An 18,367-nucleotide genomic window follows, 5' to 3' on the forward strand; every position below is an offset into this window, starting at 1 on the left:
TGGAATGTAGACTAAGAGTCTACATTAGTGAGCAAAACAAGATATCAGAATGACCTATGTATAAACAAAATGCAGCTGTTGCTTATTATTGTCTGTAACAAAAGGTATAAATGCTTGCTGTAATTGTTTACCTGTTGAGAGACCTGCTTAGCTCTCTCCCTCTGCGCAGTTGTGAGAGTTAATAAAGCATCTGACTTGCTGTACCCAAACAAATAGTGAGAACTCTGTTTTTCTCCGACAGTCCTCTTCGCTCTCGTCACTGCACTGCCATCGCCTCCTCGCCTGGTTTTGCTTTGGCAGGTTCTGGTTCTGCATATACTCCAGGATAATGCGTGTGGTGTTTACAGTGCTCATAATTGCCGCAGTGATCTGAGCAGACTACATGATCCCAGTGCTATGGCGTCTGCGCTGAAATAAGGTGCGAAACGATTGTCTGCCATTGCTCTGACGGAGGGAGGGGTGACTGATGACATGGCTTACAGGGAATTAAAATCAACAAAGGGGGTGGCTTTGCAGCAAGGAGAAACACAAACAACTGTCACACAGAATGGCCCCCTCAAGGATTAAACTCAAAACCCTGGGTTTAGCAGGCCGTTGATTTCACAGAGGGAGAGAGGGAAGGAGGGGGCAGCAAATGAATACAAAACAAATTGTGTCTATTTTTGTTTTGATCCACTCCATCTATCTTTTACATCTTATGCTGGCAGCAGACAGTGCAGTATGACTGCTAGCCATCATCATCTCCTGGGTGCTCTGCAGAAGATTGGAATGACCTGGCTGAGTCACTCCCATGTCTATCCAGGTGCCCCTGACCGACCTCACCAAGGTCAGCTAAAAGAGCACCCAGGAGTACGATGACGATGGCTACCAGTTGTAATGCACCGTTTGCTGCCAAAAGGCAATGAGCTGCTGCTGTGTAGCAATGCAGTCCCATGTCTGCCAGCACCCAGGAGATGTACGGTGATGGTGAGCTGAGCGGGCTCCATGCTTCCGTGGTATGGCGTCTGCACAGGTAACCCAGCTAAAAAGGCGCGAAATGATTGTCTGCCATTGCTTTCATGGAGGGATGGGGGGCCTGACGACATGTACCCAGAACCACCTGCGACACTGTTTTTGCCCCATCAGGCATTGGGATCTCAACCCAGAATTCCAATGGTTGTCGGTGACTGTGGGAACTGTGGGATAGCTACCCACAGTGCAACGCTCCGGAAGTCAACGATAGCCTCGGTACTGTGGACGCAGTCCACCACACCAACTTAATGCACTTAGAGCATTTTGTGTGGGGACACACACAATCGACTGTATAAAAACGATTTCTAAAAAAAGACTTCTAGAAATTCAACCTAATTTCATAGTGTAGACATACCCCATGAGGTGAACTGAGGCGGCCACCTCTGGCGCCAAACTGTGAGGGGGGTGCCACTAGAACCCAGAGTGTAGAAAATTGTGTCTGCTGCTGATACATATGTATTCTCTCTGCTCTGGATGCACAGAGATGGTGGAGTGCTGTGCTGGAGGAAGGAGGGCACAAGAGACATAACAGGCAGGCAGGAGAAAAGGTGAGAGGGAATAACAGAAAGCAGCAGGAACTGCAGGGAGAGAGAGGAGGAGGAGCCTCTTATGTACCTCTCTAGCACCTCCAGGAGCCTGGACTGATTAACACCAGCTTCTCAGGGAACTTCCTGTTTCCTGCTGCTTCCTTGAACCCACTTGAGGAGAACAGGCAGTCAACCATAGGCACAGAACAGCAGTCATGAGTGAAAGAAGAAAATGCCCCTCTGGGGCAGCATTCAGAAAAAGAAAGAAAGCAAAGGAAGCTTTTCTATCTAAGCAGAAAGGAGCTCTCCTGAGATGCATAGACACAAATGTTCACGGTGAGCCTTCTGGCCCCAGTGAGGATGTGAGTGGTGAGAAGATGCCTGATCTTCCAGTTAGTCAGAGTGCAGGTGACCTGGCAGCTACTGCAGCATCCATATCTCCATCTCAAATGGATGTAACCATGCACATTCCTGAAGAAAAGTGTAGATCAGAGAAGAGTGTGGTGGAGGTACAAGAAACAGCTGCTGCTGAGTTCCTTTAGTTCCTTTAGTCTTTAGTTCCTTAAGTCTAGATGATCCAGGAGTGTGGACCCACTTGAGCAGTAGCCTGAGGGACTTCCTTGTACTGTATGGGCCACAGCAAGTGAAAAACTTCATGTTCCCCACAGACAATGAAATAGAAGTTTCCATCCAACACATTACTGGTGTGAAATCCCCAATGGTGACAAAGTGGAGAGGCCATGGCTTATGTACGCAAAAATCCAGAATGCTGCATACTGTTTTTGTTGCAAACTCTTCCAGTCTAATGTTCCAGCCACATTGGGTTCTACGGGAACAAAGGACTGGAAAAATCTGGCTAGAAATCTGGCATGCCATGAGAAGGCAGCAAATCACCAGAGAGCATTCCATAGGTGGAAAGAACTTGAGATGAGACTAAGGTTAAAGGCCTCCATAGGCCTTTCAGCATCAAGAAAAGGTTGCATCAGAGTCTCTTTACTGACAAAATGTTCTGAAAAGGCTCATTGCCATTGCGAGAATCCTTGCTACCCAAAGCCTAGCACTGCGTGGCACTTCAGATCAGCTGTATGTGCCAAACAATGGAAACTTCCTTAAAATTGTGGAGCTGATGACTGAGTTTGATGCTGTACTCCAGGAGCATCTAAGAAAAGTCACCACCCAAGAAATGTACATACACCACTACCTTGGAAAAACAATTCAAAATGAGATCATAGAGTTACTGGCAACTAAAGTCAAACAGAAGATTGTGGCAGATCTGAAGTCAGCAAGATATTACTCTGTTATTCTGGACTGCACATCTGACATCAGCCATACGGAACAAATGACTTTAATGGTACGTTTTGTAACAACAACAAAACCTAGTGAAAATGTCCATGCAATAGTGACTGTCAAAGCATTTTCTAGAATTTATTGACATTGATGATATTACAGGAGCTGGTATGACAAAAGTGCTTCTTAAAAAACTGGAAGATACGGGAATGGCGGTAGCTGACATGAGAGGTTAGGGCTACGATAATGGTGCCAACGTGAGAGGAAAGAACAGAGGAGTGCAGACACGGATCCGAGAGTTAAACCCTCGAGCTTTTTTTGTCCCATGCAGTTCTCATTCATTGAACTTGGTGGTCAGTGATGCAGCCTCAGCTTCTAGTGAGGCTGCTGAATTTTTAAATGTAATTCAAAGCATCGATGTATTTTTCTCTGTATCAACTCATCGATGGCAAATTTTGAAGCAACATCTGGGAACATCCTCTCTGACACTGAAACCACTGAGTGCCACACGATGGGAAAGTCGAGTGGAGGCGATAAAGCCTATCAAACACCAAATTGAGAAGATAGATGATGCCATAGTTGCCATTATGGAGAATAATGCTATGACAGGAACAGTTTCTGGAAGAACTGTGGCAGAAGGAAATGGAATCACCAGAAACATACATAACTTCAAATTTCTGTGTGTCTTAATGTTGTGGCATGACATACTGTAGTAGGTCCTAGCCGGGGCTCGACCCTTCCGGGCAGGAGGGGAGCCACACCGACTCACTACTGTGGGAACAAACAGTCAGTTAGTCCCGAAACTCCGGCTCTTTGGTGCAGAGTCGGAGCAACCACAGTTAAAGCTCAGGCCCTTGACTGCAGGGGCTGAGCGAGCAAATAGTTCAGAGCCCAGGCCCTGGATCAGGGCGGGGCAAACACAGTTAGGCTCAGGCCCTTGTTGCAGGGGCTGAGCGAGCAAATAGTTCAAAGCCCAGGCCCTGGATCAGGGCGGGGCAAACACAGTTAGGCTCAGGCCCTTGTTGCAGGGGCTGAGCGAGCAAATAGTTCAGATAAGGTACGCCTAGGCTTTCTGTAGCCGAGCGTTGGGTGAGGGGGAAGCCTGCCACCCGTGCGGAGGGTGGCAGGGGGGAACGCAGGCCCACCCACTCCACTGCGTTCCAGCCCGGGGCCCTAACAGCGGTTGCTGCCGCTGCTGGTCAGTGGGGTATCCAGACCGCAACACACTGACATAGGCTCACATTCAGTTGCAGCCGGACCGGGGTCGGCTACCCCCGGGCTACTTCCGTGATCCCCCTCAAAGCCTACCTCGTTCGTTGCGCCGGGATCGGGCCAGTCTATCTGCATGGGCTCCTCTCTGCCCGGGCTCGGCGGCAAGTCCGGTAGTTCTGCCGGGAAGTCCGGCCAATGGTCCTCAGGCGGCTCCTCTGGATAGCAGCAGGGGCGAAGGGGTTCGGGTCCAGTCTCACCCTCAGGGTTAGTGGGGTGCGGTTCCCAGGGATTCTCCCAGTGGCGGGCGTGAACGGGCTCCGGCGGCTCCTCCTCGTAGCGGGCCCGGGGTAGCTCAGGCCAGCTAGGGTCCAGGCCTCGGTCTTCGACGGTCTCCTGGCCGGGAGCTCCCGGCCGCACGTCTGCTCCCTGTGGTGGCTGGCCGCCGACTGAGCTCTGGCGGCCGGCCTTTATACTTCCTGTCCCGCCCCTTGACTTCCGGGGGGCGGGGACAGGCGGTGGTGGTCCCACCCACTCTGGTGCCTGCAGGTGGGCTCCCTCTTCCGGGCAGGAGGGGAGCCACACCGAGTCACTACACATACTATTTGAAATAAATGTAAGCAAGAGACTCCAAGGTGTTGACCTTGATATATCTGGAGCAATGGAACAACTGGACAAAGCAGTCTTACCTGTCAGATGAGGGATTTCAAAACGTTCTGAAGAGTGCACAGAAGTTGGCAGAGGAACTTCACACTGAAGCTATTTTCCCACCCATTCAAGAATACAAGAGTCACCAAAGAAGAAGATATTTTGATTACGAGGCACGGGATAATCCCATAAGAGATCTGTGATACAGCATGGCCAGAGGGCAGCAGGAGAGTGATAGATGGGAGATATGTAAGCCCAGGATGATGATAGCCTTATTCCTTGTAGAGGGAAGAGAGGTTGTTATAGATTAATTAGAGCACCTGAAGCCAATTAGAGCACCTGAAGCCAGTCACCTGATAAAAAAACCCTGCTTCAATCAGACAGGGAGAAAAGGAGTTGAAGCAGAGTGGTTTAGTATTGGAGCAGAGAGCAGTTTAGAGGAGAGCGGTTTGGAGGAATTGAAGCAGAGTGGTTTGGTGCTGGAGCAGACAGCAGTGTGGAAGGGAGCAGTTTGGAGAAATGCTGTGGTGGGCCAGAAGACCAAGACCCTAGGTAAAGGAAAACTCGGTTTGTGCAGAGCAGAGGGACTCCACAAAGACAAGGGGTTGGGCGAAACTTGGCCTAAGGGGAGAGAGGGCAGGAAGCCCCCACAAGCTAGAGGTCCGTAGAGGGAGGTGGCCCAGAGGAAAGAATCGCTAGTTCAAGTGGTCTGCTGCTATCCCTAGGGCCTCTGGGCTGGGACCCGGAGTAGAGGGCAGACCTGGGTCCCTCCCTCTCCACTCCCCTTCTCTGGGACACTAGTGGGACAGTTGATACCCAGATCAGGGGCGAGAAACGGCGCCCTGAAACCCCCCACAAGAGGAGAAAGCACGGGACCCATCATAATAGTGCCGGCAATTTGCACAGACCCCAAACAAAATTCAAAGTTGAATTCTTTAACCAGGTGCTAGATTGTGCAATACAGTCAGCTGAAGAATGTTTCATACAGCTCCAGGAACACAGCAGTATATTTGGGATGTTGTATGATAGTCCAAAATTCCTCACTATACCTGAAGAAGACCTACACCAGCAATGCAGGGCACTAGAGACAGTGTTGACACATGATGACATGCGCGCTATTGATGCGAGTGATTTAGGTGAGGAACTGAAAGCCCTTTCAAGATACATTTCAGCAGGATCAACTCCAAAGGCTGTTCTGGAATATATGTGCACAAATAAGATGACCATCCTCTTTCCAAATGCTTTTGTTGCTCTGCGCATACTTCTACCACTTCCTGTAACAGTTGCCAGTGGAGAACTCAGCTTCTCCAAGCTGAAGTTAATAAAAACACATCTACGCTCCACAATGACACAGGAGAGACTGGTCGGCCTTGCACCATCTCAATAGAGCATGAGTTGGCCCAGACTGTGGACCTTCAGGAAGCAGTTCAAATCTTTGCAACCAAGAAGGCACAGAAAGCACCACTTTGATTATTCAAACAGATAAAAATGCTAGTGTTTACTATGCAGACTGTGACGAAGTGGGGGAGTTTCTTGTTTTTCCTTATTTCCTATGGGGGATTTTCTTGGTTTTCCTATCGTTTGCATGCAGAGGGAGTGGGACTCAGTTTCCCTAGGTGCTATGGGTTTAACGAGGTGATGAGAGAGGGAGTTTGTTGTTACAGAGGACTGGCGAGGGAACTTGGGACCCCAACCATGGCATGGAGAATGGTGACCCCAGTGACTGGTGACCTGGTGAGCCGGAGGCCCAGCTCAGGAGTCACAGCCAGTTCTGGCCAGTGGGAGGACAATGGGCTGCAAAGAGAGGAGAGGAGGTCCAGGTGACCCTGTTTATGACCCTGTTTACCTGAAGAGAAGACAATGGACAGAGGCGGGGCTTGGGGCTGGTGATATCAGATGCCGAGCTGGGAAGCAGGGGGGCTCACGGCTGGAGAGGGGAAGCAGGCAGAGCCTGCCTGGATGCAGGGGAGACTTGGATGTGCTGTACTGAGGGAGGCCAGGCCCGAGGCGCTGAGAGTATCCTGTGCTGTGTTCAACACTCAATAAACCCTCCTGTTTTACACTGGCCAAGAGTCACTCTGATCTAGAGAACAGGTTTGTGTCATCCCCTTTGGGGGGTGGAGGCCCTGGGGGTCCAGAGCAAGTGGACTCCCTCAGGGGGCCCACAGTGAGAAACAGGTGTGCTAAGGCTCAAAGAGGTGTGACTCCAGGAGGTGGAGGGGCTTAACCCTGAGAGAGAGTGGACCCCTGGGAGAAGGGCTGTCTCACTGAAAGGGGCACCCCCCACGGACCGCACAGGGCCAAGAGTGGGCATGATCTGTGAGTCCATGACACAGACAAGAAAAGTTACATTTGCTGTTCAGGCATTTGAAAGTTAAATGTTACTTGAAATTTTTGAACAAGGCATTTTAAGTTGTTAGTTCTCCTTTGTTGGGGTAGGTAGCAGAGCAGTACCATGAGAGGAGTAGAACAGGAAGAAGGCAGAATTCAGACCTTTCAAAGTTTTGGCCCTAGCGAGGGGGGATGGGAGCGTCATTTGAGCTCCCCGCCTCAGGTGCCAAAATGTTGTAGGCCCTGGTTATAGTGTCAAAAAAGGTCATTTTGTTTCTGTGTAAATGCGGTAACTACTGTTTTAATAGGTAAGTGAGTGTATGTTACTAATCATTGAACCTTTAAGCATGCAAATACGTGTTGGGATGGCTGCAATGTGGTTTAAATCACCAACTATGTGGTGTGTCAGCCATCCTTAACATTATAATGCTTGCAGTTGGAAGCACATAACAATATTCAAATGCCCCATGGCAGAAAAAGGAAAAAGAAAACCCTCAGGAGCTGAGTATCGTAAACGAAAGGCTGAGAAGGAAAAGGACTAAGAAAAACATCAACATAGGTGCTGACTCTGTGGGTGCTCTGGGGCTGGAGAACCCACGGGGGAAAATTGGTGGGTGCTCTGCACCCACCAGCAGCTCCCCGGCTCACCTCCGCCTCTGCTCTGCCTCCTCCCCTGAGCGCGCTGCCGAGTCCTGCTTCTCCCCGCTCCCTCCCAGCGCTTGCGCCGTGAAACAGCTATTTTGCACGGCAAACAGGGGAGGGAGAGGGAGGAGGAGGAACGCGGCATGCTCGGGGAAGAGGCGGGGTTGGGGATTTGGGGAGGGGTCCAATAGGGGCAGGGAGGGGGCGGAATCAGTGTGGGGCCAGGGGTAAGGCTGGGAGCAGGAGGGCATGAGTACCCACCCGGCGCCAACGAAACATCAGGAATCCTTCCTGAAATATTTTATCTTTAATCCAAATAAAGATGGAAGCAGTTCACAGCATCCAGATGAAGGTATATTACTTTGTGATGAGGGTAGCTCACATCCTCATGGAAACCGTTTAGAAACTCAAGATGATGGAAACTTACTTCTAGATGAAGGCAGCTCACAGCATCAGACTGGTATGGAAGTGGAGAAAATTTATTCACCTTCAGAGACACATGCAGAAATTGAAGTAAATGAAGTAGAAGGAAGAAAGGATGAGAAAGTTACAAACAAGTTACAGTATGGGGACCCAGCTTCTTGGCCCAGATGTGATGACAGTGTGCGGCAAATTCTCGTGGAACATGGACCCAAACCAGTTCATGAATTTTCCTTCTTTAAGGATGGAAATAAAAGAAAATTCTCTGCTCAGCATTACAAGAGGAAACTCATTAACAGGGAAGAATTCATCAAACTGATTACAATAGTCAGTGTCGAAGGACTCTGTTTTGCTTTTGCTGCAAGTTGTTTAGAAATCAAGCAATTGGTACATCACTTACTGAAAGTGGTTCGAAGGACTGGAAAAACATATCTTCAATTCTCTCTTCACATGAAAGAAGTACAGTACATTTGGAATGTTTTCAAAATTGGAAAGAACTTGAATTACGATTGAAAAAAGGAAAAACTATTGATGAAGAAAATTTACGTGTGATCAAGGAAAAAGAAGAATATTGGCAACAAATATTAGAGAGTCTGATTGCTTTGGTGAGAGTTCTCAGTGGGCAAAATTTAGCATTCTGTGTTCACTGTAGAAATGAAAAATTATACACTCCAGGTAATGGAAACTTTTAAAAATGTGTTGAATACCTAGCTTTGTTTGATCCAGTCATGAAGGAGCATCTACCTAAAATAACTGATCATGAAACACAGGTTCATTACTTAGGAAAAAATATGCAGAATGGACTGATTCAAATCCTAGCAAATGCCATTAAAAAGAAAATTGTAGAAGCTTCTCTTTCTGTAAAATACTTTTCAATAATACTGGACTGTACACTAGATGTGAGTCATGTTGAACAAATGACGATGATCATTCATTTTGTGGATATGGAAAAGTCTGCAGATGAAGATAATGTTGAAGTGCTCATAAAGGAACATTTTTTGGGTTTCGTACCGCTGAAGGAGACAACTGGAGCATTTATGACTGAAACTATTCTACAAGAGCTTGAAACAATGTCATTATCTTTTGAAAACTTACGTGGCCAAGACTATGATAATGGGAGTAATATGAGGGTAAAGACAATGGTGTGCAAAGGAGAATGATGGAAATCAATCCTAGGGCCTTTTTCGTTCCTTGCAGTGTGCATTCTCTGAATGTGGTTATCAATGATGGTGCTAGATGCTGTTTGGAGGCAAGCAGTTTCTTTGACCTGGTACAACGTGTTTATGTGTTTTTCTCAGGCTCAACATGCCGTTGGGAGGTTCTGACTCGCCATATGAATTCTCTAACTGTGAAACTGCTTAGTCAGACAAGATGGGAGAGTCGCATTGATGCTTTGAAGCCTCTTCACTATGAACTTGGAAACATTTATGATGCCCTAATTGAAATTTCTGATGATACTACCTTTACTGGATCATCTGGCAATACGGCATATTCAGATGCAGAAGCTCTTGCAAATGGCCTTTCCAAGTTCAAATTTGTGACTTCACTCATTTTGTGGTATAATATCCTTTTTGAGATTAATCTCACTAGTAAGCAGCTTCAGGAAAAGAACTTGAACATACATTCTGCTATTCAAAAACTGCAGCAAACTAAAAATATTCTGGAGGAATTCAGAAGTGATGAAGGGTTCGAAAGAACACTGGTAGATTCTCTCGAGCTTGCTGAAGAAATAGACTTTCTGACAGAATTTGAACCAGAGCCAGTTCGCATTCGGCAAAAGAAACAGCAGTTTTCGTATGAAGGACGAGACACACCATACAGAACCCAAAATAAAGGTTCGAAGTGAATTTCTACTTCGCATTCCTTGATTCTGCTATTCACTCGGTTGATGAAAGATTTCAACAGATGCAGCAGCTAGAGTCAGTATTTGGCTTTCTATATGATATCCACAGCTTGCAAAAGAAAACAGCAAAACAGGTAAGAGAATTTTGTATAAAACTGGGGTTGGCATTGACTCATGAAAATTCAAAAGATATGGATGCTACAGATTTGTATAGTGAGCGTCAGGCTTTTTCAAGACGACTTAAGAAACATTCCACTCCTGAAGAAGTATTGAAGTTTGGTTGTGAAAAGAAACTCACAGACAGTTTTCCAAACATTTTTAGAGCTCTACGCATTCTTTTAACTTTGCCAGTTTCCATTGCTAGTGGGGAACGTAGCTTCTCAAAGTTAAAATTGATAAAAACATATTTGCATTCCACAATGGTACAAGAGAAACTTGTTGGACTTGCCACAATGTCAATAGAGCATGAAATAGCTGGAAAACTGGATCTAAAAGAACTAGTGACTGAATTTTCAAAACTTAAAGCAAGAAAAGTCATTTTTTAAGAGCACAAAGTGTTTTTTATTCAGAGTGTTTTGTAAATACAGGTTAAAGGTCATTGAAGAGTTTTCTTATTTCTTTCTATATTGAATGTGGTGCTAATGGCGGTTAAAGCAGGATAGCGTAATGGATGATTTTGGATTTGTAATAATACAAATTATAATTAACATTTTTAATGTATTTTTATTTGAAATTGGACTGAAAGATCATTTAGCTGTCATGTACAAATCTATTCTGAAAATTTTGTATCTCTATTTTATCTGATCTCAGAAACATTGGTTGGACAGACAGAAGGACGGACAAACTGAATAATTAAGCCTCTGTTAAAAAAAAAAAAAAAAAAAAAAGCTTAAAAAACATTAAAAGGGAAAAAGGGGCTAAATGTTTCCCAGTTTACCAAAAACCAAAAATCTCAGTTTACCAAAAAATCTGCCCTTGGCGCTTGGGGGTGGGAGGCACTGATTGTATGATTCACCTAGGGCGCCAGTTGCTGGCAGCTAGTCTAGGGCCGCCCTTGTCCTGACTATTTCCTAACGTGCACAGGCCTGACAGGATCCATGGCCATGAAGCTGCCCTGCTGTACACTTTTCTGTCTGCATGGTAGGTGCTACACAGCTGCACATCTCTTAAGGAGTATACTACAGTAATGAGAGAACTTCCCATCCTCGGGACCTAGCATGTGCACAGAAGTTCTGCCACTACGGACTCTTAATGCCTGCAAGTCTAGACTTTCTCCATTTTCCTTGAAAGAGGAATGACAGTCCCCGAAGAACAAACACCTTTGGGAGCAGGTAGGGAGTGAGAGCCCCATGGGGTATGTCTGAAGGGAGGGACGCTCTTTCGTTCAGGTGGGTAACTGCATCTCTGTCAGAGGTTAATGAAACAACCCCTTAATCCTCTTTTGTTCTCCCCACAGCACTATGTCTTGCAGCCCATCAAAGCATTAGATTGTGCACAATATCAGATGCAGAGCAGAGGAAATGTGTTAAACCAAAGGATGCCATGAAAGTTCGGCTCCCTCTGTTCAGCTGTGTGAAGAAAACATGTTCACTGGACAGCATAGAGGCCATTGCAGTAAGTTGACAGGAATGTACCAGACCTGGGATGTGAGGAGCAACTTGTCTATTTGGTTTCCATTTAGCTTACTACAGTCCCATATTATATGGTATGTCCCTTATTTTTTCATCGCTGTACAACAAGATCAGGAAATGCTGAGTGCTGGCAATAGCAGCAAGAAATACCCCAGGTGAATGTAGGTGAGTATGGCAGGGGTGCTAAGAAAACAGTCCCTTATTTTTGAAATACAATATTGGCAGGGTTGATTTGATTTAAATCTTGCCGCTAGTGCAGCAGCAGCATCCGGAGCTCCAGGCCCTTTAAATCAACACAGGAGCCCTGGGCAACACGGGAGCCCCGGGCAGCACGGGTCAGATGGTCTGAAAGGGCTGGTTGGGGGATTCTGACCCCCCAGCCCCGCCCATTCTGCCCGAGGCCCCGCCCCTTCTGGGGGCTGGAGCTCCCCCCTACCCCCCCCAGCCCGTACTGGTAAGTGGCCTAACTTACTTTCACCCCTGACAGTCTCTGAATCCAAATGCTTAAGTGATTTCCACCAGTTCACTGGTGCGACTTTCTTTAAAATATCATCAGCGAACATATATTTATTGAATGGTTCTTATTCCCAAACTGGGTCTCTTTTACGGCCTGCTGCCATTATAGGTTTTCCCTTCTAGTGAGAGAATGGTATGGTAGATCTCAAATCAATGAAGGCTACACTCAGAAAGACCTCAAGATTTCTGGAATATGCTGCTCAAACAGTTTCACTTTTGTTTCTACTGCCTGACCCTCCCTTCTCACATTTATCTCCAGACTTCTTCTCCTTGTCCAGATCTATTTTGCCCCCAACAATCTTCTATTCATTGAATTTTTGAAACTTTGCATTGTTGGAGAATAACACAGTTCTCACTCTTTGTTTGGGTACAGCAAAGTCAGATACTTTATTCTCTCTCTATCAATTGCATAGAGGGAGAGAGTGCACTAGGACACAGGGTCTCCCCCTCCTACGCAGGTCTCTGAACAGGTAAACAATTACAGCAAGCATTTATACCTTTTGTTACAGACAATGAAAAGCAACAGATGCATTTTGTGTATACATAGGTCATTCTGATATCTTGTTTTTCTCACTTATGTAGACTCAGTCTACATTCCATATTGTCTGCACATTATCTACACAAGGTCGCAACAACTTTTCACACAGTTCTTTCCCACTCGCCTCACACAATCCTCGCTTCTACAAATCTCGCGTTATTAGGGTTACAGTTAGCCTGACTCTTGCTAACAAACTGTCATGCATTGCAATCCCCTTCCTGTCAATTCTTTCTCTGCTTCCATGGCACTTTTAGAGAGAGGTAAGGGATTGACTCCGTGTACACAAATTTGCAGAGGGTCAATAGGGTTGAGATCTGTTATTTCTCACCTCTATATATTATTTATTTATTTATTTTAAAACATTTTTGCTGTTAACCAGCATGTTATTTCTGGAGACACAAATCCACAGTTTGAGAACTGCAAAACTAAGCATCTCTGATGGTACCTTCTAGACTGAGCATTGAGTCCCATTAGGTAGATAGAAAGATTAATCTAAATAATCTATACAGAAGCCCCTGGAGCCCCACAAGATTGGGTCCCTAATCCATGAACTATTGGAACTCATTTACAAAACTTTTCTTAAATATACATGAAAATATTGTCTCATACTATAGAATTAGAATTTATAATCCCTATTACATGATAAGATATCTTTGAGCTATAATGTATCTTAATTTAAACTATCTTTAAATAGGTTTTTTTCCTCAAAAAGTATTTTATAAAAAAATACGATTTAAATAAAAAAAACATTCTTTTTTATTTATTTATTTTTAAATCTATTTTTATCCACCCTGAATGTTGGCAACCCTAGTTCCAGTTGTCTCAGCTGGTATTATAATACTCATTTACAGAAACCAAAGGATTTACTGGGACAATGCAGCAACGCCAGGACGTGCAGGCAGAACTTAACTTTCTCCTAGTGCTCCCCCTGACCCCACAAACAAGACTACTTGGCACTAAGATAAAGACAGAGCACTACCTATTGGTGGAGGTGTTGTTTACACTAATCATTACAACCTCCCCCCTTTTAGTTTAATACAAATTTCAAAATAGTAACCGAATGTTTTATTATAATTTTAACTCCTAGGAGGTAGTCTGCAATCAACTGAGGTTATGTTGTTGATCTTGTGGGGAACTGTATCTTCAAGAGGCTCAGACATGAGCCAGTTGGAACTGTTTCTTATATTATGCCAAAGCTCATGTTATGTGAAGTTCAAGTCTTGTATTCAGTCATGGAGACACAACTTGTAGTTGGCTCTAAATTATGAGTGAGTACATGTTCGTATCTCCAGTTTAGGCTTATCTGTTGTGCACTGAAGACTGTCATGTGTTGAGATCCTGAGGATATCTCTTCTTCCTCCACAACCAGTCTCATATAGGAACCTGTTGGGGTTCTTCCAAATCCTCCTCTCCATTCCTCTAGGATGGTTGTTGAGTAGCCTCAGTATTTGTCCTGTGTTTTCTTTCAGTGAATCTGTGCACCACTACAAAGGGGCAAGCTCTTGATTTTTGCATCAGCAAAGATAAGTGGTTTAGTTTATTTCCTGTGCAAGGTCCCTTCCAGAGAAGGTAAAGCTTGGATTTTTTCCAGGCTACTTTTTCCAGTTGCATAGCCACACCTTCTCTCCTTCCTGGAGGGACGCATAATTCTTTTTCTTGGCATCTCGTGCCTGGAATACCTGCTTCTGTTGCTCCCAGCTCATCTGTTCCTCTACCTTCTGGAATGCTGTCCTTGGGGCACTCCACTGCGTCATCCACCTGTACAGGTGCAGGGGCCTTTCTGGTTCTTGCTGCCTAAATAGCAAGCCACAGGGAAGCATGGGTTTGCAGAGCGCACAAATAATCTCAAAGGGAGAGTACTGGATAGTTGAGTATTGGCTGGTGTTCTATATAATGATGACAAAAGATGTCTTCGTATATCAGTGTTGTTGGTCCTCACTGACTAAGCATAGAACCAATGGTGTGGTATACTTTCTCCACTCCCCCATTATTCCCAGGAGTCCTCACTGTGGCTCTCTGGAGTTGTTAGCAAACCTTGTGTAATAACCATGGGCTTGTTTACACTATGAAATTAGGTCAAATTTATTAAAGTTGACTTATAGCCTCGGATTTTACAAATCGATGGTGCATGTCCCCACTATGCACATTCCATCGGCGGAGCACATCCCCACTACCGTGGGTAGCATCGACTCACAGAGCAATGCACTGTGGGCAGCTATCCCTGATTGGAATTCTGAGTTAGGCTCCCAATGCCTGCTGGGACAAAAACATTTTCATGAGGTGTTTTTGGTACATCATCAGCCTCCCATGATGCACTTGGCTCCACCCTTCCTCCCTCCTTCCCTCAGTGAAAAAAATGGCAAACAATCATTTTCACGCCTAAGCCTGGGTTACTCGTGCAGACGCCATAGCATGGCAAACATGGACCCCGCTCAGCTGTACACTGTTGTGAGCATCCTAAACACCTCGTGCATCATCCTGCGGTATTTGCAGAGCATAGCCAGGAGCAGCCGCACGGAAGAATGTGATGCCACACAAATAGCTGTGCTGGAAGCCATGGAACGGAGCAATTCGCACATGCTGGCAGCAGCAGCCAGGCTTGTTGACACAGTGGAATGCCGCTTCTGGGCCAGGGAAACGGGCACAGACTGGTGGGACCGCATCGTGATGCGGGTATGGGATGCATAACTATCAAATATGTAAGGCCACTTTCATAGAACTTTGTGAGTTGCTTTCCCCAGCCCTGAAGCACAGAAATACCAAAATGAGACCTGCTCTGACAGTTGAGAAGCGAGTGGTGTTAGCCCGGTGGAAGCTTGCAACACCAGATTGCTACCGGTCAGTCGGGAATCACTTTGGAGTGGGTAAATCTACCGTGGGGGCTGCTGTGATCCAAGTAGCCAGGGCAATCAATTCACTTCTGCTAAGAAGGGTAGTGACTCTGGGAAACGTGCAAGACATAGTGGATGGGTTTGCTGCGATGGGATTCCTTAACTGTGGTGGGGCGATAGACGGAACGCATATCCCTATCTTGCCACCAGACCACCTTGCCAAAGAGTACATAAACCGGAAGGGCTACTTCTCAATGGTGTTGCAAGTGCTAGTGGATCACAGGGGCTATTTCACCGACATCAATGTGGGATGGTCGAGAAAGGTACATGACATGCACATCTTTAGGAAGCTGCAAGAAGGAACTTTCTTCCCAGACCAGAAAATTACCATTGGTGATGTTAAAATGCCAATAGTTATCCTTGGAGACCCAGCCTACCTCTTGCTCCCGTGGCTCATGAAGCTGTACACAGGCAGCCTGGACAGCAGTAAGGAGCAGTTCAACCATAGGCTGAGCAAGTGCAGAATGGTGGTAGAATGTGCCTTTGGACATCTAAAGGGGTGCTGGCGCAGCTTACTCACTAGGTTAGACCTCAGCGAAAGCAATATTCCTATTGTTGTTGCTGCTTGCTGTGTTCTACATAATATCTGTGAAAGTAAGGGGGAAACGTTTCTGGTGGGGTGGGGGGTTGAGACAGATCGCCTGGCTGCCAATTATGAGTAGCCAGACACCAGGGCAATAAGAAGAGCACATTGAGGCGCACTGCATCTCTGAGAGGCTTTGAAAACTAGTTTCATGAATGATCCAACATTGATGTGACAGTTCTGTGTGTTGTTTCTTACCAACCTGCCCCCTTTTTCGCATGTACTGCCCTGTAAACTAAACCCACACCAAACACAATGTGCACAGTGAATAAAGAGCCTCTTGTATTCAATTCATGCATTTTTATTATGCTAACAAACACTGAACAGAGACAGCAATGAATAGCAATGATAACCAGGTAAGGGCCTGATAACACAGGGAGGAGGGGCAAGGACACATAGCTTATTAAAATTGCACTGTCTGTCAATCAAAGCTGTGGGAATGAGAGCTTTCTGCTCCATAAACCATCCCCTGGAGTTGAGTTCAAGGGATAACAGAGCTTCTCCCCCTCCGGCCCCCGCATTCTAGGAAGTCTGGGAGAGGAGGATATGGAACTTGGTGAGAAGGGCAGCTGGTTCATCATTGGGTGCAGCTGGACTCTAAGGTCTAGCTGCCTTTCCTGCAACTCAATCAGACGCCTCAACACGTCTGTTTGCTCCCCCATAATCATAGAATATTAGGGTTGGAAGAGACCTCAGGAGGTCATCTAGTCCAATAACCTGCTCAAAGCAGGACCAACACCAACTAAATCATCCCAGCCAGGGCTTTGTCAAGCCGGGCCTTAAAAATCTCTAAGGATGGAGATTCCACCACCTCCCTAGGTAACGCATTCCAGTGCTTCACCACCCTCTTAGTGAAATAGTTTTTTCTACTATCCAGCCGAGACCGCCCCCACTGCAGCTTGAGACCATTGCTTCTTGTTCTGTCATCTGCCACCACTGAGAACAGCTGATCTCCATCCTCTTTGGAACCCCCCTTCAGGTAGTTGAAGGCTGCTATCAAATCCCCCCTCACTCTTCTCTTTTGCAGACTAAACAAGCCCAGGTCCCTCAGCCTCTCCTCGTAAATCATGTGCCCCAGCCCCCTGATCATTTTCATTGCCCTCCGCTGGACTCTCTCCAATTTGTCCACATCCTTTCTGTAGTGGGGGGACCAAAACTGGACGCAATACTCCAGGTGTGACCTCACCAGTGCTGAATAGAGGGGAATAATCACTTCCCTCAATCTGCTGGCAATGCTCCTACTAATACAGCCCAATATGCCACTGGCCTTCTTGGCAACAAGGGCACACTGCTGACTCATATCCAGCTTCTCATCCACTGTAATCCCTAGGTCCTTTTCTACAGAACTGCTGCTTAGCCAGTCGGTCCCCAGCCTGTAGCGGTGCATGGGATTCTTCTGTTCTAAAGGTACGTCTACACTACGAAATTAGGTCGAATGTATAGAAGTCCGTTTTTTAGAAATCGTTTTTATACAGTTGATTGTTTGTGTCCCCACACAAAATGCTCTAAGTGCATTAAGTCGGCGGACTTCGTCCAGCATCGACTTCCGGAGCGTTGCACTGTGGGTAGCTATCCCACAGTTCCCGCAGTCTCTGCCGCCCATTGGAATTTTGGGTTGAGATCCCAATGCCTAATGGGGCAAAAACAGTGTCGTGGGTGATTCTGGGTACATGTCCTCCGGCTCCCCCCCCTTCCCTCTGTGAAAGCAAAGGCAGACAATCATTTCACACCTTTTTTCCTGGGTTACCTGTGCAGACTCCACACCATGGCAAACATGGAACCCGCTCACCTCACCATCACTGTACGTCTCCTGGGTGCTGGCAGATATGGGACCGCATTGCTACACAGCAGCAGCTCATTGCCTTTTGGCAGCAGACGATGCATTGCGACTGGTAGCCATCGTCGTTGTATTCCTGGGTGCTCTTTTAGCCAACCTCGGTGAGGTTGGTCAGGGGCACCTGGACAGACATGGGAGTGTCTCAGCCAGGTCATTCCCATCTTCTGCCGAGCACCCAGGAGATGACGATGGCTAGCAATCCTACTGCACCGTCTTCTGGCGAGCAGCCAGGAGATGATGATGGCTAGCAGTAGAACTGCACCATCTGCTGCCAGCTGAAAGATGTAAAAGATAGATGGAGTGGATCAAAACAAGAAATAGACCCAATTTATTTTGTATTCATTTGTTTCCTTCCACCCTCCCTCCGTGAAATCAACAGCTTGCTAAACCCAGGGTTTTGAGTTCAATCCTTGAGGGGGCCATTCTGTGTGACAGTTGTTTGTGTTTCTCCTT

This window comes from Trachemys scripta, chromosome 9 (assembly GCF_013100865.1).
Source record: "Trachemys scripta elegans isolate TJP31775 chromosome 9, CAS_Tse_1.0, whole genome shotgun sequence".
Taxonomy (NCBI): Eukaryota; Metazoa; Chordata; order Testudines; family Emydidae; genus Trachemys; species Trachemys scripta.